The 25398-nt window shown below is 33.6% G+C and overlaps 1 protein-coding gene across 2 annotated transcripts in view; it reads left to right on the top strand.

Moving 5' to 3' along the window:
• LOC135142227 (potassium channel subfamily K member 18) overlaps positions 1-25398 on the top strand; it is a 593321-nt gene that overhangs the window by 406394 nt on the left and 161529 nt on the right. The gene's annotated exons all lie outside the window — the stretch shown is intronic.

The raw sequence follows: 25398 nt of genomic DNA, 5'->3' as shown, positions 1-25398 counted from the left end.
GAAGCTATCCTTGCCTGATCAGTGATCACTATTTGAATCTTTAGCGTCTAAATTTTAGGAAGTATGTCTGAACTAACTTCGTACGAAAGATGTTGACAGCTTGAATTTATAAATAAGTCACAGTACATAACGAAAGGAATAGTAAATTATTGGGGAAGCGATTGTGATCCGTTATGAAAGACAGGTTAGAAGAAACATCTGTCAAAAGCAATTTGTTGCGCTGGTGCGGTACAAGGATGGAAGTGAAATAGACATATACAGATGAAATGCATATAACAAAGATGAAGATGTGGTGATCACACAATGATAGCATTATACTACTCCCCTTGACGTAGAAAACGACAACAGATAGCTTCATGTCTAGTCACAGCTTTCAGTTTGAGTATTGGTATCTATTATATGATCTAAGAATAAATCCCGCCCACTCATCGCCTTCGGTGATTAAATTTATAAAAAGAGTTCTGCCAATATTTATTGCATAAGAATGAAAACGAAATTTATTGTTTAAAAGAAAAAGTAACAGTTTAAATTTCAAAAAATTAAAAATTAATAACAAACTGTCCAAAGTTTTGGTTGGTTTAGACCATTTACATTAAATTTATAATTTGTCTGTTTTCTCACCAATAATAATTTACTTTGATTAAAAGTCTGTGCATTTACTGGTATTCTAGATCCAAAAGTTTATAATTTTTACTCTTGAGGGTAAGCTAATTGTGTAGTACTGTAATCGAGTTCATCAGGCCACTTGCTCCTTTCATATTTTCTAGACGTTTTATGGCCGCTAGTACAAAAAAATAGTCTCCCGTTTATATCTGTCTACGGTCTTCTAATATTCAACTTCTGCGCGCTTTTAGCAAAGTTTTTTTGTTGGAAACTGGCCAACGTACACCTTAGATACTGCGTCTACACCCCTTAAGTGAGGGTCGATGAGTGACCTACACTTGTAAATCTTTAATGTTCTTGCTTCTCTTCATAGTGCCCCCATTTTTTGTTCATCTGTTTTTGCGTATATACCATCGTCGCTATCTGACCCCGTAGACGAGGCAGTGTGATTTATCAGCACTGGCTTCTTAATTTCATGTCAATCAAATCTTCTAAGTGCAATTGCACTATCACTCGAACTGAAAATTATTTGTCGTGTAGGGCGTGCGAATTGCATTTTCATTGCTAGTGTGTAACGATTGTTGAGGATTCTTATAAGTAGAAAGAACTAGCTAAACCCAGTAATTGGCTTTGCAGTTTTTGGTCAATTGCTTCTGTCCCTGTCGAAAATCCTAACATGATTTGTGACTATTTCCAGTGACGCTGGCTTATCGCCTCAGGTGTTAAAAATGATTGACAACATCGTGCCTAAACATGTAGTTAGAACCATTAATAGATACAATTTCTGAATTAAAAGTGACAATTCAAAACAACTGAAGAGAATCGGAACTTATACGCAATGAAATTATTAAATTTAATAATAATAATTTAGCCAATGCGTATTTATTATGAACATACTAAATCTTCTGAGGTTGATGCACACAATGTCAAAACTTACGCGAATGTAATGTAACAAAGAAAGCTGAAAGACGATAAATAGTCCACTAACAAAATAAAATTTAATGTTATGAAAAATATTAATTCTGTCAAGCACCTCAACATTGGAAAATCTTAAAAATTGAAAGATTGTTGTCTTATGTGGTTAAAATGAGATAATTCCTACAATTTTAAACAAATTGTGCATGATAAACTACATCTATCATATAATATTCGAGGAGTCATATAAAATGGACCCACTTGCTTACTTAAGGAAAAAAAAGAATGCATTTTTGATGACAACTCTACTTATAATTTGCGGAAATTTAGTCTTATAAAAAAGAATAATACAATTTTTCAACCACTTTTGTTGACTTAATAATATACAAAAAAGCGTTTAGGACATTACCTTATCGGTTTAAATGGCTGTACATTTTATGACGCTATTATAGATACCACAGGATGTTTTACTGTTGATTCAAAAATTTAAAAAAATGGTCGAAATTTGTTTCGACAGAACTTCCCTCGCTCCTAAAATGCAATGAAACATATCCAGCATTTTCAAGTTGAATTTTTTCTTTACACAATTTTGCGATGAGGTCATTAACATTTTTGCAAGGACACGTATATTAACTTAGATTGCTGTAGTGTGATACTAAAAATAACATTATAGTATTCCTAAAAGAATCAATAAAATTAATTGTCTTATTCATTAATCTTTTTGAGCTACCTATCTAAGCAAATCAAAAAAAATATGAATGCAATGATAAATCACAAGTAAAAACTCATCATATTTTGCACATTTTGGGTAGAATTTATTCGGCAAAATTTTGAGATGACGTCATCAATTTTTTGGGAGGAATAGATAGATTTTTATTAACAATTTACTATACTTACAATAAGTTTAAAACGAGTGCAATATTTCAAAGTATTCAGTGTTGCAATTCTTGATTAATTCTATAAAATAAATTGACTGATCCATAAATTGTGTTGAGTGACCCTGTATAAGCAAATCTAATTGTGGTTTTTAATTTGATCAATAAAAAACTGGTCGAAGGCTATACCATCCAGCTCTTTAAAAAAATTATAAAATTTGATTTTACGATTTTCATTTTGTGATAATCGCTGTAAAGTAAAAACTAGAGACATAAATAACACTCCTTCTCCTTCAGCAGTAGGTAAGCGCAATCTGAAGCTCAAGTTGTTATTTATGTTTACATCGAAAGAATGTCATGTAGAAATTTGTTTGATTTGAATGAGTTTGTCTTCTCAAAACAAGAGTAAAATTCTATATTAATTAAACCACAATCGAACGAAATGTTTTGAATATTATAATTTTTGTTTTATCATGATTTATTTAAGACCTGCGTATTCTTCACATCTTCGCGAAAATGGGGTGACTTGTTCTTAATTTGACAAATAAAAAATTTGTGATGGCATCGTCAACATGGATAATTCTAGTCTCACCATAAAAGAAAAGTAGTCACAATGCAAGAAAAAAAAAGGGACGGGAGCCAAGTTCGGCACCGAACCACAATCACAGTACCGCAGGTCGCCATTGTCACCGATACACCCACTGCGCTACGGAGACTTGTCGAAAATAAACTGCGCAAATTTTTTTGCGAACATTTGAACGTTTAGCGAAAAACTGAAAGTGGATTCATACCAGTGGCGGCTCGTGACTGTCTGATGTGGTGAGGCGATGATAGAAGTTTGACAATAATGATATTAATAATAATAATAATAATAACACCCATAACACATTTAATCAACAATGTTTTTATAAATCAAAATTTTGTTTAAACTAGCACTTTCTTGGAGGGATTCGGGAATAGTTGTTGTGTTCCTTTCTAAAGGTTTTAGACCCATGAAATTTTTAATGTGTACTTTGGAATTTTCATGTAACGTTGCACTTCCGATGAAATTATTTAAATCGTTATATCCCGGGACGTCGTACGAATATTACGGCAGAACCATTTATATGTTTCGCACCAAGTTGATTTAAAAGACTTGAGTACTAACGTTTCTGTCTCTTATTAATGGAAGTTAAATGAATTAACGGTTTTGACTGCTCAATATTTAGCAAAATTTGCCAACGTTCTAGCTCGGTTCGTCTTGAAAACGGCGTTTCAAAATGGAACATGACGATATGGTACTCGGGATTCATTTTTCACTCACCTGTACCTATGAAAGAGACAAAAACACGAAACATCAACACGTGGGTTTTTACTCACGTTCATGCTAATTACACACGCACCCCGCAACCCTTCCGTTCTGTAAAATAAATGGGAAAATGGTTTAATGAGTACGCCGAAAATGGTCGAGAAGCACCGAAGATATCGCCTCAGTTCCTAGCGAAAGCATGTATAGGAGTATAGGAGCTGAGCCAGGCTGAGCCATGGAAATCCGTGTCTGTGATTGGGCTTCGTTGGTTCAAGTGAACCGACGTTCTGACCGCTTCAGTTAAAGAACTAGGGGCATAAATCGTACGGTATTCAACCGAAAATGTCAGCAGAAACGTAAAAAATAAAAAATCATCTACAGATTTGCCATTTCAACATATTTTTGTAACTAAAAATGCATTGAAAGCTCTTTTTTAATTACAAATTAAGTCAATCTGTTCTTAAGATATGTGCTGTGAGGCGCCGCCTCACTTGCCTCATCTGACGAGCCGCCACTGATTCATACACTATATGAGTATATTTTTGTGTTACATTCAAATCATTTTAGAATACCATTAATTAAAGTGTAGTCATCAAATTGTGGGTGGGGACGATTAGCCATATTTTGATTAGCATTTAACCATCTACATCATATTTCTAATATATATACATACAAAATTTGGCAACAATCGGTCCAGCAGTTTCGGAGATTACATGTCTAGTAAAAATGCATACAGACAGAGAGACGGATAGATAGACGATTACTTTTTTCGTACTGTAGGGATCATTAAACGTCTGATTACAATACTACTAATACTTCTTTGGCTTACGTTCAGGAAGTAAAAAGTAATGCAAGTGCCTATGCTAAAATAATAACAAAAATAATTCTTAATCTACCAACCAATCATAAAAAAAAATTAATTAATAATTTTAATATAAACAAACTCCCTAATGCTTCAAGATAGTGAGACAAGACAGAAAATGTTGCAAAGAGTCACACAAATTGGAAATTCGATTAAAAATTGTACACATGACTTATAGTGGAGATTTCACCATAACATTTGATCTTGATTTAGAACAGTAAAAGGTAAGTGTATGACGGGTATTTAAGCTTGGTAAAGAAAATACAGTATTGGACAGAAGCCACGTAGAATCCACTTGATTGTTTAAGACTTTATACAAAAACTTGATTACTATGAGGTTACGTTGCTTTTCTAATGATAAAAATGAGAATTTGTTTAACAGCAATTCATGATTATATCCTCTTTTGGAATAGTGTCCATCAATCAAATAAAATAAGAATTTGAGATACGTTCTTTGTACAGATTCAAGCTGATGTATTTATAAATGGAAAACCAGATGAAGATGCCATACTTATCCATATTTATCTACAACTAACGGTACAATTCATCAAAGCTCAGTCGTCACTCCGCTTCAAAATTGCCATCAAACCCTCGGCCCTTTTCACGCACTTTCTGGTCTTGGTCCACAAACTGTTTTCCTGTTTCTTATCTTCCACTTTTTTGCACACCGCATCTGCAATTATCTCGCACATTTCCTCTAATTTTCCGACCCGTAGCCGGTTGTATGCCACCTTGCGAACCGGCGTTGCGACAATTTCTTCAGTGGGTGGTGAAGATATTCTGTTCCCCGAGCCAAATCGTCATCCGAGATGAAAATTGGGGAATTTTGGACCTGGCGACACATGGACTCAAACATGGCGCAACTGTCTTCGTTTCCCAAATATTGGTCCAAATTTAAATTCAGATCAATGTTCAAGTGCGAGGTATGTTCCATCAAATCGGTTTTGGTGGCGCCAATGAAGATGGGTTTGGAAAGCATGGTGGAGTGTTCATTTTCACGGGCAACGCTTTTTTGACATCAAAACAGTCCGCTTTTTGCGTCGAAGCGGTCATGTTGTGATTATGGCGCTGATATACCGGTGCTGTAAGACAAAGTAGGTTAGTTGAAGAAAGACGAAATTAAATTGAGTAAAATAATGAACTGAAAGAACTTATTTTTTGGTGCTGGCTCAGGATAATCAAAGCGTTTAGCTTTTGAAAACATTCTGGACTTCAGTGGTTGTTGCCTTGGAATACGTCGAAGACAAGATTATACTGAAGCCATTGGGGTAACGGGTGGTATTTAAAGTGAGGAAAATGTAATATGGGCACGTGGAGAGACTGATTAGCAATTAGTGATAGAGGTTAAGATTCCGAGGATTAAGCAGACACCAACGAACAATTATTCTCCGCTATTGTCCATTAATGGGGTTGTAAACTTTAACTAGGTATAAGTCGATGGGATTAGTAAATGATATTATTATCAAAGAAAACTGCCGAAACAATTTATCATTTTGACACCTGATGCTGCCTGGAGTACGACTCTAAAAAAAGTTTTTGAAAATACCTTTTTCAGTGACGAAGCATATCTTCATTTTAGTGAGTATGTAACCTTACAAAACACAAGAGTGTGGACTTTAGAAAATCCACACTTTTTCATTGATTCGCCCTAATATCGCCAACAAGTCAGCGTTTAGGCTGCGATTAACCAACGCAGAATTAATGGTCCGGGTTTTTTTTTTGACGGTAGAGTTTCTTAGTATTTTAACAATAAAGTAAATGATGTTTTCAGAAAATATAAATACTCCAAAATATCGAGACGAATTTTTAACTCCATTTTTAAATCAAATGGATGATGAGTTTAAGGCTACTTTCAAAAGGACGGCGCTGCTGTTCATATAACTACTGTTACAATTGTTTTTTTGGCTGACTTTTATGACAACAGGTTTAGTCATAATCCACTAAACAACTGACCACCCAGATCATGTGATCTGACTCCTTGTGGTCACATATACAAAATTCATTTTATCCAACACCCTTAAATGACTTAGAAAAACTGCGGATAGGATAACACACAAAATGAATGAAATTGATAACAGTGCAGCCGTTATAGAAAATATTACGAACCCTAGGTTGTGTTTACAAAAAGATATTTCCACTTCTAGCATTTAGTTATCTCTCTTTAAAACGTTTCGAAACGTCAAAATCCTTCCAGAATCTATAGTTGAGTATAAATTAGTTATACCTTATCTTTGTCTTCCCCCCATGTCAAATTTCAGATTTAATACTACACTTTGTCTGAAATTTTATCTGTGTGAACTTATTTTCTAAAATGTCACCAAAATTTTACCTCAACAACGGTTAACATTTATTGTAGCAGCAGCTGAATGACCCTTAGGAGACGTCTTGGTATTGATAACACGACACTCTGCACATATAGCGGGATTGCGTGCCAAGTATTTAAACTGTTTTGTATCAATTCTTCCTGGTGGTTTAGCACCACAATTCAACTTTCAATAATTGTGGAATTCTTCAAAATGATGTACGACACTGTTTTGTCAAAAAGTGACAGTAATATTGTCAACTTTGATACAGACCTTGATTTAGGTAATGAGAATTTTTAAATTTTCAAATAATGCACCAAAATGTAGTGTGGTATAGTTTAGGAAATATGTATCGTTGTATCCTATAAAATTTTATTGACAATAATGAGACGGACAGTAGTACAATGGCAAGAGATATTTACAACCTAAAATTGTCGCGTGGCGGTAATTCACAGATCTTAAATTTCTAGAACAGATGAAGTCCGACCCTGTCCGTACAATTACTTGCTAAGTGTTCTCCGACAAATTCGGGTCGACTGGTGTGGACCATAAATATTTCTTACCATTATACTACTGTCCACTTTGTTATTGTTAATAAAATTTTATTGTGTACAACGATATTCCCTAAACTATAATATGCAACGGCTCGCGACTGTACAATCTATAGCGCTGTTATGGTCCTGATAACACGATGAGACTAAAAAAAAATAATGCTTATCATTCTTGTTAGCTTTTTCTCATCAACTGAAAGCAAGCGCTTAGCCAACTGTTCATTTTTTAGGTGCCACATTAAAGAATATTATTAATTAAGCTTGTTATAATTAGAAATTTTAGCTGCAACAATAAAGAAGGCTGAAGCAACAGAACTGATTAATGATTCCACCTTATTTATTTACATTGATGAATCATCATATTCGTCCACTCCTGGGGGTAAACCTTGGGTATATGTATATTTTTATTCTCACTTTATTTTTGTCTAAATGAACAATTAAGTAAGTATATCGATGACTTCTAAGTGATGAATTTCTAGAGCTTGTTGAAACAGTAGTGATGGAATGATTATGCTTTCACGCCATGATTGCAGATCTCGTTTCTAATTATTCTATTTTTTTCAAAACTTTTATGTCGAACACAAATTCTTCCACTTTACATCTCAAACGTATAGAAATCCAAAATTTCGCCAAAAAATAAAGAATTAGTGAAAAAGAATAGTTCTTTCTAAACCTCAGTAGCAACAAAATGACCTTAGAATGACCTTAAGAATTTGCTGTTAAATTTAAAGTCTAATTTTTATTTTCCACGTTTAATAATAATATTTTTGAGGTTTGAACTGAATTTATTTCCGAAAACAGCAAATTGTGATCGTAATGAATATGGGTTTATGTTTCTTCTGTTCGTATGTGATGTGAGGTTTTCGGTCCATTTTTAATAATTTGAAATAACATATAATTTCACTTCACATAATTTCTTTTTTGTTTAAATATATATGATGATACAGGATGGCAGTAATTTATTTAATCATACTTAAAACTAGGGGAGGACAAATTTCGGATTAATACGGTCAGATATACGAAGATATTGATACGGACAGCTTTTTTGGCTAGTTTGTTTTAAAATTAGCATGTGCCGGTTTTTTGTCATTCCATAACAAATGGACGAGTTAAGGCCCATCGGTCAATTTCGACAATGTCAGTAGAGGAGTGGTTTAGTTCTCTGTCTCGTAAATCTCTTTAGGTTCTCGCGGGGATAGCTATCGCCTCGCGGAATTCGCGAGTTGGTGATCCAGCAGTACGCAAAGCTGATGGAGGATACGGTCAATTATGCAACAGACTTTGCGGTGCGAAACTGAGTATGTGTTGCGGCTCCCGAAACGTCGAGTAACACAACACCAAAAATCAGAATCTCCGAATCGTGATCTCTAATTTGTTCTACCGAGTCAGCCTTTGTTTGACCACTTGTCAGTTCAGTTTGTTGTTTAATTGTCACATCATCGTAATAATTTGTGTATTTGTATCCAATTACTTTCATTCAGATTTCTCTTTCTTCTTTTTTTTTCAATTTGTGATATTCAAACCAAGGCCAACTAAATTCATGACGCTTGGCGCGTCATAAGGCCAAGTCACTCAGCTTTTGAAAGTTTATGACAAGTTTAGAAAGTCGCGTCACCTTGTGAAGTACAATAGTTATTATTACCACAAAGAAGAGAGAATGGACAAAAACAGATTAAAACTGACAAGAATTAAGGAATCATTTATTATACTTTTAAAAATTTTCTGCTTTGAGATTTGTGATCTAAGATTAGTTTTCTTTTTAAGGAATCCGTCTTTTCTAGGTAAATATTCGACAGAACTGGTTTTGCGATTATTATCAAAACCATAATGCAGAGCTCATTTTGGTGCTGTCGACAAACCAATCATGATTTTTTTAGTAAAGTAGGTTGTAAAATCTTGATCAGTTGAAGACATGTTTTTTTCTTTTTTCAAATAAGTTAAAATGCCCTCTATTATATCGGCGATTCTTTTTACAAGCCCCACAAAAAGTTTTTTCGAACACACTAAATTAACCATGGTCCTGAATTGTTATTAATTTTAAGAGAGATCCAGGCATTGTAGTTGACACCATGCAATCATCACATTGATTTTTTTTTTTGTAATTTCATAATTATATATCCGGATAAAAAAGCTATTGGTGCAGACTAAAGATTTCTTTGAGGTATTTGATTCCTTTGTAAGGAGTTTAAAACGTAAATTCGTAGTCAGAAATAACTCTTCTACATATTCCTCGGCAAATTCATCAACTATTGATGTTTGATGGGAAAGTTGATTGCCGCTAATATGACTTACAGTTCTTGCAGTGTTGGCAGATGGTGAAGATTTTAGAATTCCACTTCTTAAAATTTGTCGTAAGGCATATTCAGCTGCACGAGCGTCAGTATCATTCAGCCTCCTTTTAAACGAATATGGGAAAATGTCGCTTCTACAGCATCTGAACTAAATGAGCGAGTTAATACGTAATAAAATCCACGTTGTGTTAGAAGAAATTGTACACATAAAAATGTACTTTTTGTTGTGAATTTTAGAACATGTGCTGTTTCGCTGCTTAAATATTTATATTCTGTGCTGGCTGAAGTGGACTGGATACCATTTATCCAGTTTTGGAAAGTAATTATCAACCAATAGAGGCGTTGATATGAAATATTTACATATGGGGCAACGTTGCTGGCGAGTGAATGAATGTAATTCATATTTGAGATGTTGTGTTTTCCATAACCAAAATAGTTGCATCACTATTAACAAAGTCTTCATTTTTTCAGGATTCAAGGGAAATAAATGCTTTTTTGTTAGATAGGTACCTGACGGGTTTCAAAGGCCATCTCCTTAGCAAACCGTATTATGCCTTTAAATAGGACGAGGAAATGATACGGGCCGTGGAATTCATATTATGACTTAAAAAAAAGGTTCTTTGCATTTTTAATAGCGTGGCAATAGTCAGATGATAAAAATATGGGCATAGGAATAATTTTCTCGAGGTTCTCTATAAAACTTCTTGAATAAAGCCACATTGGACGGATGGTTATCTGTTATAAAACCACAATCTGTAAGAAGTTTAATAACTTGCAAACTTAGAGAATGAAAATCAGAGGCCGGCATTGAAGGTTTCAAAAATTAATTGACAGTGACTTTAATAGATATGTTTTATTTTTGCTAGAAGGAGTAACAAACAATTTAATAATAAGTAAAAAATATATTGTGGGATTTAAGACCCCTCGTATTTGGGTTGGAAATTACGATTTTATACTGTTTTTATGACTAGTTGTAGAGGACACTACTTTCTAAATTTCAAGGCCTGCTTCGTGAAAACCTAAGTTTTTAGGAAGTGACTTGGCTTTACCACGCGCCAAGGGTAATGGATTCCGTTGGCCTTGATTCAAAAATTTACGTTGATTCGTGACAAAATTAATAAGTAAGTCCTCCTACTTAAACGTCGACTTATTTCGCAATTGCTTTTACCTCTCCAATATGGACAAATAAACGATTTTTGTGTCCTCCATATTTTGTTTCATTTGGGGGCGCTTTTTCAACATTAAGGTTCACGACTTTGTATTAGAACGCATTCCGCCATTAAACAAACAAAAAAGAAAACACAACCTAGGATTCCATTTTGTTGACGATCAAGGCCAAATTTTTTCGAATTTTCCTGGGTTTTTAAAATTTTGTTCACATGCCAATTTAAGGCAGGTTGTTTGGGTTTTCACAGAATATTTAAAAAACAAGAGCTGGAGCGTTGGCAAGAATCAAAAAGAAAATAATATTCGTATTGAATATCTAATATCTTCAGTGTTGCATTATTTCATCATTAACGTTGCCGTTAAGTTGATATTTGTGTTAAAAACATTTGTTAGTGATGTGTCAATTACCACGAAGGTACTAAGCGGCAATACGGCTTATGCTAAGGCCCATTTGTTTTATAACTGTAATGCGCACGCAAACCCGAGATCAAAGTTTCCGACAGCCAGTGGGCTGTCATGTTTATTGTTGCTTTCGGTGTATGAAAGTTATGCTACATGCGCTACATCGAGTAGTATTTCCAATTTCTTTAGTGCCACTTATACGTCAAATAAACGTTCAAATACGCATTACATTTGTCACTTGTGTTATTATATTTTGAACCTTAAATTTATTGGCTTAAGTTTAAAAATTTTAACAAATTAAGTGTAGGTTATTGTTTAAATCCACTTTTCAAGTTTTGTATAAGACTTAATAACACAAAATATGCTATCATTAATTCAGTTTTTTATTTGTAGTAACAATAACTCACATTTTGTTGAAACATAATTTTAATATAAATAGTAGACATTCTAAAATTTAACGATTCTTTTCATTTAATTACTTAAAGAGTAGTACAGAACCCGTTACAATGGCAACTGTTTTAATAACTTTCACTACATCAGCGTCGTTGTATAATGTATTATTATCAAAGTCATTAACGGTTCAGCAGAAGAAACAGTAACGAATAGCGACTTCTTCTTCAAAGGCCTTTAAGATATAATCACTTCGACATGACTTTTACTCAAACATTTTCAAATAAATGCGTCTTATAATTTTTTTAACACTAATATTTCATCCTGTTTCTATAGTGCGTTATGGTTTATAAGTTTGCGATAAAAAATGATAAAGTACGAGTACATCATCTATTGTATCATATCACTTTATAGCTATTTTATTTAATATTTTGTTGACGCACCACTCCCAGCATTCCACAGTGGGACGAAATAAAAATATATGCTAACAATTTTGGATCAGCCTGGATTAGTTAAGAAACTTTATAATTTTGTTTAAGCTGTATTGATTTTGTCTTAAAACATCGTTTGTTCAATTTTGTGATCGCAGGATCAACTAAATAAGAAATTCGTTAGAATATACAATATTAAACTTTGATATTCAAAAATTGTTAATGTTTAATAATAATTATTAATATAGTTGTAAAAAACAATCAAACCGAAGAACTAGTCACCGTGTTTAAAAGAAATGTATACATGCATTTTGAAGAAAGTAGAATATGAAATATTAAAAAACGAAAGAAAAATAAATATACAAAATAAAATTCAATAACACAAGACTGTTATAAAAAAGTGGTCGAAGATTGTGTCGATAGAAATTCACTCGCACTTGAAGTACAGTAATGTTCGGTTATAACGAACCTCATGGGACTGGGAAAAGTAGTTCGTTATATCCGAAGTTCGTTATAAATGATCTCAAAAAAATCAGTACATACTTTCATAAACTGAACTATGTATTTCAGGATGCAACATTTAAAAGTATTCCAGAAATATAAACATGTAAACATAATAGTACAGTAGTACATATAAGAAAAAAAACTTGATTAATAAAAAGTTGATTAAAAATAAAAGTTGTTACTTAAAATAATCTCAAATTTTACGTCGCTTCTTGTGAGAAAGATTAATCTAAGAGGGTTTTGGGATCGTTCCCTCTTTTTCTTCTTCTTCTTCGTTATCATTATCGTCTTCAGTCTCATCTTCTGTTTGAATGTTGCATTGAACTAATTCTACAAAATTTCAGACTTCACTAAAATATCGTCAAAATGGACGTATTCTTCGAAGTCGATATCAAATTCATCGTCAGAATTGCTTTCGTGCTTTCTCAGCCATTCAGCCAATAGTAGTTCGTCTTCTGGGGTGGGATTTTGTTTCTATAACGATAAAATATCGATACCGATAAAATGTGGTCGTCTTTTTCTTTCGCATCTGAAATTTATATTTTCGTCCTTGTCGATTATCGCTTCGTATCGTGTCGTATCGGTAGAAACAAAATCCCACCCCTGGTTCAAATTTTTCGTCACACTGGAGAAACCTAGCATGTCGAAAACAATTAGCAATTGTTTGTTCTGATACTTTTTGCCATGCCATACTGATAAAACTGACGGGATCTAATAGATTTACACGAAAGTGTTCCTGACCATTGTCGAGATAAAGCTGACTGGTGAAAAAGTTCGTTATAAACGATTTTTTTTTCTTAAATGTTAAAAATTTGGTTCGTTTTATCCGAAAGTTCGCTATAAGCGGGTTCGTTATAATCGGAAAAAAATAACACGTATCTTATGGTACTTAAATTCGTACTTTGCAAGTTGGTTCGTTATATCAGGAAGTTCGCTTTAACTGGGTTCGCTATAAGTGATCATTACTGTACAATAAAACATACCCAGAATCCCTTAAAAGTTCAAATAAACATATGTATACAATGTTAAAGTAAATGTAAAGAAGCATGTTACATGTACGAGTATGTTTAACATGAGTTTTTACTCTACAAAATTTTGTCATGTCATCAACATTTTTACAAGGACATGTACCTATATCAACTTGGATTTGTGCAGTGTAATACTGATAATGATAAATAACAGTATTATATTCCCAAATTTTCTGGGAAAATGGAATGAATTGTTCCTGATTTAATCAATAAAATAAAATGACAGATTCAAGTTTTTTCAGCCACCCGTATAAAGAATTAAAAAAATATGAATGCAATGATTATTCACAAGTAAAAAATCATCATACTGTGCACACTTTAGGTAGAATTTATTCGGGAAAATTTTGAAATGACGTAATTAAGTAAGTTTTCGGGAGGAGTAACCAGATATATTTTGTTTAAAAACTTACCATACAACAACTTTAAAACGTCTGCAAGACCTCAAAGCATTCGGTTTTGTAGACTCAAAATTCAGTTCGTGTTTTTATAGTTTTTTACTGTATAAGATCCCAACATATAAATACTACTACTAACAGTCTTCCTCGGGAAAACATGTCACAGGTCACTTTTTACCTTTCTTCTCTTTTCTTGTTAAAACCCGACTGTCGTTGAGTCGCTCTCATCACCTCCACAAAGCCCCTGCAGTGTCAGCAACTATCTTTACTGTCATTAAGTGCTGACACTCCATCACATGAATGGACCCATATCGCCAGCAGGGTGTTTGGCAATCCTATTGTAACTAGGTTACATATTTCCGTATCTGTGACAATACATATATAAAATTTGACAACAGTCGTTCTGGTAGTTTCGGAGATTATCTGTCTAATAACAATGGACATAGACAGCGAACAGACAGACAGATAGATGGAAGGAAACGGAAGACCCATGTTTTCGTACTCTACGGGTCAAGACCCATCGAGAAAATATAGTCGCCCGATGGACTCGATTACAGTATTGCAATTTCCTTAGCTTACGCTTAGGAAGTAAAAAATAATAACCATTATAAATGATTATTTTTAATATTACAAATCACTGGTGAGTAATCACTTCCGAAACTCATCTTTACTGTTTCTTCATCGGATGATATTATCGATTCCGAATCTTTTATAACACTCTCTTCCAGTATATTTTTCATAAGTTGACGTACGTCTGGTAGCATTTTTAACATTTTTTTGGTGCAGACTTCTCTTAAAGAGGCTATTAAGGAATCTAAAGACAAAAAAGCCTATTTAAAAATCCTAGTTGTTGTCTATTCTAGAAGACTTACGCATATGATATTGCTGGTATCTTCAAGTATCTTTATTTGTAGCTTGTTCTGCTTCCTCTGTCAACTGTCCAATAGGAAGCAAAGACGATGGAATAATAAAAACAGCCAGAATTACTCCTGTTTTAAAAAAAGAGAGTCCACAAATTTTAAGCAACTATAGGCCAATCTTTATAATCTCAAATTTTGCTAAGGTTTTCGAATAGATCCTTTATAATAATAAAAATAACAAAAACATAATTCCAAGTATAAACTAGTTTGAATAAAATATATCAGCTACATATCTATCTGCACATCGACACATTGTGGTAATTGGCGAACGACGAAGGATATTAGTTCGGGCGGTGGAGATATGAAAGATGTTAACATATCTCGATGCTGGCCGAAGGACATTAAATCTAATCTGTGATAATACATATGGGCAATCAATTTTGTTGTAAATAAGCTTACACAAGAAGTTAGTCGCATGCAGATCCCTTCGAACCATCAGAGAGGACATCTTGTGTCGTTGGAGATGACTTTCCATCTCAATAGTACCTCTGGCCGGATAATTACCATCAATTTTGAATGAAAGGAATTTCAAAAAATTATAAGTTCACGTGTAAAAGCTCAGTATCATAAAAACTTGAGATTTTAGAATAAATTTTCAGATCATCAGTATAAGCTAAAATACTGCAATTTAAAGATTCCAAAAGGTCATTGATAAATAGACTGAAGAGGAGAGACCTAAGGTTAGAGCCTTGTGGGACTCCAGACCTTGACAAAAAACGAAAAGAGGTAAAATTATTGTAAAATAGATAGTTGTTACGGTTTATTAAGTAACTAGCTTTTGCCCGCGACTTCGCACGCGTTAAATTCGGAGCAAAACAATGTTATTGTGGGTTATCCATAAGAGATAGACATATACCATCGCGGAGTTTTCTGTAGACCTTTTCAAGGTGTACAATACTTAGTACACTACTTTGATAAATCTCGTAGGGTTCAGCCTGCGTTTGCAATGTAAGCGGAAGAAATGTAATTAATTATTTAGGACATCACATTCGAAACCTCAAAAATAACAGTATTTTTTCTCCACTATATAATCAAAATCCGTTGCGTAGTTTTAAAGATCTAAGCATACATAGGGACAGACAGCGGAAAGCGACTTTGTTTTATACTACTATGTAGCGATATTCCATCAATTTGAGAAGGGGATAGTTAAATCCAAAGTTATTAGGTTTGCTTAACAGAATGTCGTGAGGAAGAACATCAAAAGCTCGGGAAAAGTCAGTATATATTACGTCTATTTGTTCTCGTTTATCAAGTGCAACACCTAGATCTTGAACAAGCACTGCAAGGTTTATAGATGTAGATCTACCAGTTCTGAATCCATGCTGTCCTAAACTGATATGCGAACGAGTATTATTACAAGAGAACAATCAGCAACATTTTATTCTTGTTTTGAAATACCTACCGTTAGATTCCTCAACGTTGAAGATGATTATGTTGAATTCACGTTTTTTGCGTTCGGTTATTTCGTTGATCATTTTTTCAGTTTCAATAAACGATGAATCACTGGGTGCATGGCAGGAGCGGCTCATGACTTGAAAAGTTGATGAGGCAAAGCACAAAACACTCCAAAATATAAATAAATCAAGATTACTTAAATATTTTCTACTTAGTCAAATAAACAAATTTGTAAACTCATTTAACTGTCCACCAAGAACCAACGTGAAGGTGTAAGGAACTTTTGCAAGGAAAGGATGAGAATGACAGGACAAAAGGAAAGGGAAGCGTGGCCAGAAAAAACTAATATAACTTCTAACAAAAAACAAAATTAAAATAAGCTTTAAAGAAAACATATCGAAAAAAATCAAATACAACATAAAATAAATCTAATTTGATTTATAACAAAAAACAAAACGAAAAAAATATAAAATATAAATACTCTGAATTTATTTTAATTTTTTTTATAGATCAATTAACGATTTACTTAAATCAGGAACCGGCCGTTTTAATTCCTTAACTAAATACATACAATTTATCATCATACGTGAAAGTAGAAAAAACAGAACTGCCATTGTCATTTAACGCTAGTAGAGAAAAATTCCGATTTACTCGTAATCTTAAATAACGATTACCGAAATCAAATTATGACAAGCACAAAGCACTAAGGCGACACACGCAAACGTAGGCACTTTTAAGACAAAATTCTGTTACCGAAATTTTGAATCAATTTATACACACACAGATTTGTGGCAAAACAATCAACGGCCTAATTTTGAATACTTCTGCAAATGCAGACTGCATTGTAATCGCACGTTCTCCGCGCGCAAATATTGTTGTCCATCTCTTTTGCAAGCACGGAAATGAGGCTAGCCTCAATTTTGTCTTTTTTCGACTCATACCGTTTATGAGTGTATTGCAGGTTGCTTGCGTATTAACGACATGATTTCTATATCTGCTGTAGAGGCAAGCTTCGAGTCTGCCTCATTCGCGTTCAAAATACATGTTGTGTCGAGTGTTTAAGCGCGCTGTTTAAGTAAGGGAGCAACGAGTACCTACCGAGATAAAAATAAGAATATAATTTTCTATAATTATTTTTAAAATTTTAGAAAAAAGACACAAATTATTGGCCGAAATGTGTCGGTAAAAAATAATAAAAATCCTAATAAGGCGCAAAATTCATTGGTGAGGCACTGCCTTACCTGCCTCATAGGACAAGCCGCCCCTGGTGCATGGTGCTATTAGCTTTGATAGTATTTTTTGCTGAATTTCGTCTTATAACATATTTATCATGGAAATTAGTTTAGGAATTTGGTAAATACCCTGCTCACACTCTAAACATATGTATTTTAGGCGTCGCGAGGAAGTGGACCTCAAGGGTAAACATTTTAGATCCTACTGAGAAAGTTCAGAACACGCAGTATGGATGGGTTTAGTACATCCATCACATTTAATATAGCCAGTACTTTTATCATCTATATCCCTTTTATATTTAAGGCAACGCATCATCATAACCTAACCTTATAATGATTGTAACTTACTAAAAGAAGGATAAAACAGGGATACTCTCACACTTGCGGCGTCGTTCGTAGTGACTAACTGAACAAACAATAAGACCACGGAGTCGAAAAACAAAAGAACACAAATGGAAAAGAGCTACTTCGAATTTTTAGATTAGGTTGTAAACTTTCTCTGGGGATACTTAATTAATTTGAAAAACAGTGTAAATGGGTTTACTGAGAACTTACTTGCCTGAATATGGAATTTGAATATTAACTATTCAAGAAGAAAACACTCCAAAATACACTTGGAATAAATTCAGTATAGTGCACGGCTGGTTGCATTTAACAATTATCGACTCTTTACAAGTTGTTGATTATTATTTGAGACAACGACTCGAGCAGAATCCGCAAACATCTTTGAGAAGATTGTCTCAGTAGTCCGGAGTTCCTGTTGCAACATGAAATTGAACAATGGGCCCACAGTGTTGACAAAAGTATGTCCCAGAACATTTTTGAAAATATGAAAAAGAGCGAGAACATGTGACTTGAACAAAATCGTGAACAGTTTCAACATTTACTGTAATGTTTAACCACAATAAATTTGTTGATTTTCGTTGTAAGTTTCATTTTTTAATAACATAAGATGTGAAGCATTTAGGCAGTTGCGTGTGGTATTCGTCCTGCGTCCTTGGGCATTTTGTAAAATACAAATGAAGTAATAAGCTGCACGTTTCCATGACCTACTTCGACCCTATAGTCATTTATAGAAACCCTTTATATTTACATAAAATTTCTATATATGTATTGCAAACATTTTTATAACTGTGTAACCGATAAAACAACCTCACTTATAATGTCAAAAAAAGACGGCAAAAGAGGGATTTCAAATTTTAAGTATCTTGTCTTCAAGCTTTATAAATACACCCCTATTTATAAAATGTAGGGTTACGTGGGGCATTTTTTATAAGTCACTGCAAATAAACAAGATTATTTTGAAGTTGACAAAATTTACAACAAAATAATATAGGAGTATAAGTATACCTAATATTTGATTTAATTTAAAGTACACACAGATGTTTATTTTTCACAATTTTGGCCACATATTTTCAGTTTCGGCCCACTATGCATTCCTCACGTAGACAATTAGCCACCCTAAAAAAACACTGATAGGAAAATAACTTCAAAAGCATTGTTTTAAAGATATTCTAATCGTTTTAGAGAAAAGCTTGTTTTATAGTTTAAAATTCTACCTTTTTTAACCTCCCTTATTGAGCTGTCTCTACAACATAAACTGATTATAGTTTTTACTTGGTTTGTGTGTTTTCAAAGAATACTTCTGCATATAACCCTTTCATTCGGACGAACTCCGTTTTTCATTTGTTTGCCAACCGTAAACTTCAAAAGAAGACCTATATACCTAAGGAAACTCATTCCTTTGATAAATGCGTTGAAACTAAAACACTGTCTCAGTTGTTGTTTATTTAATTGTTTTTCAGGTCAGATTTTACAGACGTAAACCGCAAATAACCTTTGCAGTTTAGTTGTACTTAGTACCTATTAATTCAAGTTTATACAGTTTGAAATGGTTCCTGATCTATTTAACGTAATGGTGATTCTAATGAATTTATTTCGCGTTTCCACCGGTATATTTAAATATCCAATCTCTTGAACCACTCTTGTGCATAATGCGATTACATTTAAAAATGAAACTGGCTGTAAAACAGGTACTTACGATAGCGTCGACGTAATTTTCGAGCAAAATAAATTGCTTGCTAGTTAACTTGTTTGAGTGGGGGTGTTTCACTTGTGTTTCTGCCGTGACGAAAAAATTTAAATTGTTTTACTAATAACGTAATTTAAAATTAAATAAAGCAGCTTCCATGTTGTTACTTACCCAGCGTAAACTAAGGAAGTATTGTAAGAGGCTAAGGGGGTTTAATTGCTGTGCCTGCCTACTTTCATGTTTTCCCTTAAAATATATTATAGGACTCCTGTTTCCATCTATCTGTGTCCGTCTATGTCGATTTTTATTAGAAAGGTAATCTCCGTAACTACCGGACCAATTATAGTAAGATTTCATAGGTATTTTAGAAATATGGTGTAGATGGTGAAACGCTGTCTAAAATGTGTCCAGTCGTCCCCACCAACAATCTGATGCCGTTACCTCAAATCGTTGGATGCTAAATGTGATTTAACTTTTTTTAAATAATGTAGGTACTCTAATGGTTTAAAAATCCGTTTTAATTTTTTATCCTAGAAACTCAGGCTTTTGTAACAAAAATTAAAATTTTATAAAAACATTTTACAATTTAATTTTGAAACTGCAAAATTGAATACTCTGAACGTTTATAGGTTACCGTAATCAGGTACTTTGTTCGAAATTTATCCTTTTGCACTTTTTCGAGAAAGCTGACTATGTTGTACATACTGTACTTCAATAGCGAGGGAAGGTCTGTCTAAATAAATGTTTTTTTTCTGAGACATTGCATTTTTCTGAATGTTTGACTTCAGATGCTAAGGAATAAATTCTTTCTACATTAATTAAGACCAATTTTTGGTCTTTAACGATTCTTCAAAACTTTTTTAGGCTATTTGGTACATATTACATTGATTGGACGCATTGTGTGCTCATACATTTTGCAATGATTAACTATTTTTGTCACAATACGTTGTGAACTTTGATCGCTTCGCTTGTGTTTGTATTAAAGTCATCCATGATAATATAGGAACTCCTCCTCATGTCGTGTCTCTGTTGAATTACTGAAGAAGTGTATTATCTGACTTTAAGCTGATATTTGCATTAATTAGCGAACGTGAAACTTGTTGAACTAAAAATATCTAACGAGTGTTTGACTCGACTAATGGCAAAACTAACTAAAGTCAAAGATGTTGAAGTTGATAGCCCGGAAAGGCAAACATCGATGGCAACGGAGAACTAAATCAGCCTTCCGGCCACTCTTAACACTTAGGGCGTCGTGAAAAACTTCCGGCTTGAGTAATAGAATGAAAGTCCACTCAGTCAGGCACCTGAGATTTATTTAAGGGTGGTGAAAACATTAAGAGCGAAGTTATAGGCGGCCTTTGTTTACTAACGGATGAGGCTTTTGTCTGAAGAGTTTTTACCACTGACGTTAAAACTTCATAAAGTATGTACTGCAATTTAAAAAAAAACGCAATTGTAGTTTTTTTGTTTACTGTGGAGCAGAGATTCCGTGACAACAGAAGTTTAAAATTGACGAATTTTGTCAGAACTAGAAAATTTTTAAATTTTTGCTCACTAAAGTTGCAGATTTTGTGCTATAGTTAGGTCAAAACTATATACCACTATAAAATTATTCACATGTTCAAGATTTCATGTTGTTCAATAGTTAAATTCTCCAGTCAGTTAAAACAAAAAAAAAACTTTATTTCAAATTCTAAAATTTAAATGACTATTATTTCCTTCAAAAAAAAAAATCCAATGAAATAATTTATATTTCTGCATTTGCTGTATAAGCAAATCAAAAAATTATTGATGCAGTGATAAATCACAAGTATACATTCATCAGATTTTACACATTTAAGATTAGTGGCTGATTAAATCAATTAAATAAATTTACGCATTAATTAATTTTTTTGGGTCACCCTGTATAAGCAGATCCAAAAAATATGAATGGAATGATAAATTCCCAAATATAGACTCATCATATTTTGGACATTTTAGATAGGATTTTTTGGCAAAATTTTCAGCTGACGCCATTATTTTTTTGGAGGGGATAAGCAAATATATTTGGATTAAAATTTATCAATATCATGCTTAACATAAATGTAAAACATCTGCAAGATTTCAAAGCATTTGGCTTTGCAGATGCAAAATTAAATTGCAAAATGTTTTATAATTTTGATTATTCTTTTAAAAATCTGAACGCTTCGGGTAAAAACTCAACACGGCGTCACAAACTGCAGGATCACTATAAAATATTGTAGTCAAGGAGGGCCATGACTTTGTTGACATTGTGTGCCGCCTGTCACAGTTTTGTGTAAACGATTACACTAATATTGGAATTTTTATTTTTAACGCCACATTAGTGGTTACACTGTTTCGGCGCCAACAAGGAGTGGATGGAGCCTTGTATACGTTTCCATACGCCAGCGAGTGTAATTAACATAAGAAAGAAATAGCTAGAACGGTTATGCATCAGTGGGGAAAGGATGGCTGATCACATATCACGTGCTGGGTGGCAAGAAACGCTTCATTTGAACGGGAATTAATAAGTTTTCTTACGAATTTGTTCATTTCCGGGTCAGTGGTGGGTCTTAATAACAAACGTTTGTTAATGAAAACTATATTTTTACAGTTTGCATTAAAATTATATGTAATATGAAATAACAAAAATCATGTTAAGTGGTGCAATGGTGGAGATACTCTTTTAATAAAATGAAATGTATACAGAATGTACAATACAATACGAATTCAGTTAATACAATAATCTTCTACAAGTTGAGTAATATTGTCGTGTATGTTCAACATATTAAATTGTGTGAATTTTCTAGTAAAATCTATTTTCTAAATCTACGTACAAATAACTAAAACAATAATCAATAGATATAAAATTTCCTCTTTTTGTAGCAATAATCCATTTTTTTCGTAACTCGGAATGTTTAGGGAATCTAACAAAATTTTTAAATTATAATTACGAAATCCTTCGTCTAAAGATGTGATTATTACCTATGAAATAAAACAGGATTGCTTTCTTTGCACGTCCTATGCAATATACGCACAATACGATTTCACCATGTTTAACAAATAGTCCGATAAAATACAACTTAAGGAAACTGTACTCATTTAAATAAGGTAACTTGAGCCTACAAAACGTAAATTTGCAAAAACACACCTTCAAACACCATACGACAGCACGAAAGAGACTTTCAGAAACTCAGTGCTGTGCAGTTTCGCGTCAATGTTTTGCCACCCAGAGAGCCCTATCTCTGTCCCACTGTGTTGACAACGCGCGTCTCTCTCTAAGTTACTTCCATAGAGTACGTTTACAGCGGGCGCTTAGTCTGCGATCTAAACACCAAATTCGACCTAAGTGAGTTTAGTCCTCATGCGGTAAACGCAGACCAAGTAGTGGACTAATGGATACGTCGGTCCAGCACTGCCGCATGGACTGACTTAAAACCGGTACGGACTAACCTGACCTGACCTGACCTAAAACCGGTACGGACTAAGCTGTAGAAATAACGGTGTAAACGGAAAGGGACTGACCCAAGCGAATGGTATCTGTTTTACCGACACGGCTGCTGTTTATGTCGTATCCGGTGTTTACTAGTGTCGAATCATTTGTTGTGAAATACCTTTATTTATTAATAATTAATACTGTTGTTTTAATTGCTGTTAAATAAATACCGATGACTGACGTTACTATAACCTCAATATAATCTTTAATAATACGGGGTAAGATGGTGCTTCACAAAATTTAGGCTAGGACCTAAAAATGTGGTTGAGCAGCTTGCATTATTGCCGATGTAAACGCAAACTAAAAGAGTACTACGTAGGTCGGATTTAGGTAAGGGTATGAGTAAGTCCACCACAAGCTTAGCGCTGTAAACGTACTGATATAATATGTATTATTTCTATGGCGCCAACGCTTCATCGGATTTTGTCGGATGTCAATAAATTTTTACTTAATTAAAGTGCTAGTGAGTGTAAAACGTTTAATATTCGAGCAAAGCGAGTTAGTCAACTTTTACATGAACATGGAAAACACACTTTTCTTACGCTTTGAGCATACTAATTTTCGTGTGCTCAACTAAAAGTTTAAATTAGCGGAATCTCTAAAATAATTTTTGATTTATGATACCCACATCTGTGTAAAATTACACAATTACCAAACAATATGCCTGTCATAACAGCAAGTTACCACGGTAAAAACATGGGTAATACTAATGATTTTGGCATTTTTGTCGACGCTGAGGAAGCAGTTGCGAATTTGGTACCTGTTGAAACACAAGTGTGATACTTTAATCAATGGAGAAGGACAAAAAATTCAAATGAAGCGGATGAGACAATGATGCTTGTTGGTTACTAAATGGAAAAGTTGTTTTTTTCTATTTTCTATAAAACAAAGACGCAATTTTGTATTGAGTACACGAAAAACAAAATTACAATAACGCTGCAACCAATTTTGTTCGTCAACAAGATTCAACAATTCCCAAAAGGTGGCTCAAGTGTGCACTCCATGGAGCACAGTTTTCTGGGAAATGTTGGCAATGGCGATAAACACTCGGAACAACGTTGCTCTCACTCCATTAATTAGCTAATTAGGTCGACGGGATGAGAGCAACGAAAAAGAAATCCGGGGAGACTTAATCAAAATTTGTTTTAATTCCCGAAGTCAAATCCAATTATAAAAGAGATTTCACGGCTGACCGTGCAAAAATGTCTGGAAGATTTAAGAGTAATTTTAAAAGTTGGCGAGAGTTGGACACGAGTAAATAAGCTACTTAAAAAATTGACTTGCTGCAGAGGTAACGCGATGAAATTAACCCTCTTAGGAAGGGTTGACTGCTGTTTTTATGCTTATGAGCTCAACGAGCGAATATTAGTCTGACAAAAGTTGCAACATAACATGTACAGTAAAGTGTTAAATAACTTTAATTTAAGTTGAAACATGTTAAAAACTAAGTTATAACTTAAAGTGTTAAAGGAGCAGAATTTCTTATATTTCGTTTATAAACCGTTCCAGATTTACTTACTTTGTGACAGAATGAGTAAGAAAGATAAAACACTTAAATAAATGCTTAACACATATTACTATTAATAGTACTAATATACTTAGCATAATAAGAATATTTAAAGACTAAGAAAGATCTAAGCTTGACTAAGCAGTTTATGTATTATTTCTGACCACCTTCCCCTACTCCCAATCTCTTTTTTATAGGGTCAACGGAAACTATTGTAGAATTTTTTAAATTTTGGCAAGGTGTTATGAAACGGTATGCTTCTTTTTACCTCATCGTCCTACTCACTGTATTTAGGCAGGTATACCTACATCTCCGCCCTTACAATGCTAAAAGAAGTGCGAATATTTTTTACCTACGTAAATACAGTGAGTCAGACGAAGACACAACTAAAAACATAATAGATGTCGTAATTGGTACAGTTTTATAATACTTTACCAAAAATTAAAAAAAATCCGCTGTCGTGGAGTCTGCGTTCAACATTATTTTTGTTTAAAAATATTTCTGGAGAATTCTAACGATTCGGAAATATTAATATCATCTACCTGTAGCGAAATCGTTTTTAATAATTCCGACAGAGTGCATGAAGATAATAAGAGATATATGGGTACACACACTAAAACCAGTAAGGTATTTTTTTGATAATTAATTGAAGAGTTTAATGAAAAAAAGGCCTGTCCCAACCGACGACATATAGTTCAACAGAAATTTCTTTATTTGTAAATCAGAGTAAAGAATTTTTTGAATACATAGAATTTTACAATATTATTTCTACTTACAGTGTAGTTTGCTAGAGTTTCTTTTAACTCATATA

This window comes from Zophobas morio, unplaced genomic scaffold (assembly GCF_036711695.1).
Source record: "Zophobas morio isolate AGI-343-1 ecotype UQ-CSIRO unplaced genomic scaffold, CSIRO_AGI_Zmor_V1 ptg000046l, whole genome shotgun sequence".
In the NCBI taxonomy this organism is placed as follows: domain Eukaryota; kingdom Metazoa; phylum Arthropoda; class Insecta; order Coleoptera; family Tenebrionidae; genus Zophobas; species Zophobas morio.
Note: the sequence above shows the minus strand (reverse complement) of the source record. Positions and strands in the feature narration are given on the sequence as shown.